This window comes from Myotis davidii, unplaced genomic scaffold (assembly GCF_000327345.1).
Source record: "Myotis davidii unplaced genomic scaffold, ASM32734v1 scaffold798, whole genome shotgun sequence".
Lineage (NCBI taxonomy): Eukaryota > Metazoa > Chordata > Mammalia > Chiroptera > Vespertilionidae > Myotis > Myotis davidii.
In genome coordinates, this window is record NW_006289818.1 from 467,970 (window position 1) to 468,695 (window position 726).

Below are 726 nucleotides of genomic sequence, written 5' to 3' on the forward strand. Positions count from 1 at the left end.
ACCTTGGCTTCCTCCATCACTGGAGCAAGCAAGCCTCCTGCTCGCTTCAGCTGCTTGGCTGCCGGCCGCCATCTTGGTTGGGTTAATTTGCATATCATGCTGATTAGCCCATGGGAGGCGTAGCGAAGGTATGGTCAATTACCATGTTTGTCTATTATTAGATAGGATTTTTAACCTTCACCCGAGGACATGTTTTTATTGATTTTACAGAGAGAGGAAGGGATAGGGAGAAAGAGAAACATTGATGTGATAGAGAAATATCCATCAGTTGTCTCCTGTATGTGCTCTGACCGGGAATCAAACCCACAATCTTTTGGTGTACGGGATGATGTTCCATCCAACTGAGCCACCTAGCCAGGGAAAGTGTACTTATCTTTAACTACAACTGCTCCAACCCAGGATTCTCAAATTTTAGTTCTTAGCAGAATTGCTTGATAAGTTTGTAAATATGCAAATTCCTGGGCCTGACGTCTGTGATTCTTATTCAAGAGGTCTGAGGTGAGGCCCAGGAATACATCTGAAGCACACCTGCTTCCCTCACCCCATTTGATGCTAGAGCCATGGTCGGCAAACTGCGGCTCGAGAGCCACATGTGGCTCTTTGGCCCCTCTTCCTAAGCCTTAGGAGTACCCTAATTAAGTTAATAACAATGTACCTACCTATATAGTTCAACTTTAAAAAATTTGTCTCTCTCAGTCAATGAAGGAAAAATGCCACACGATCTCA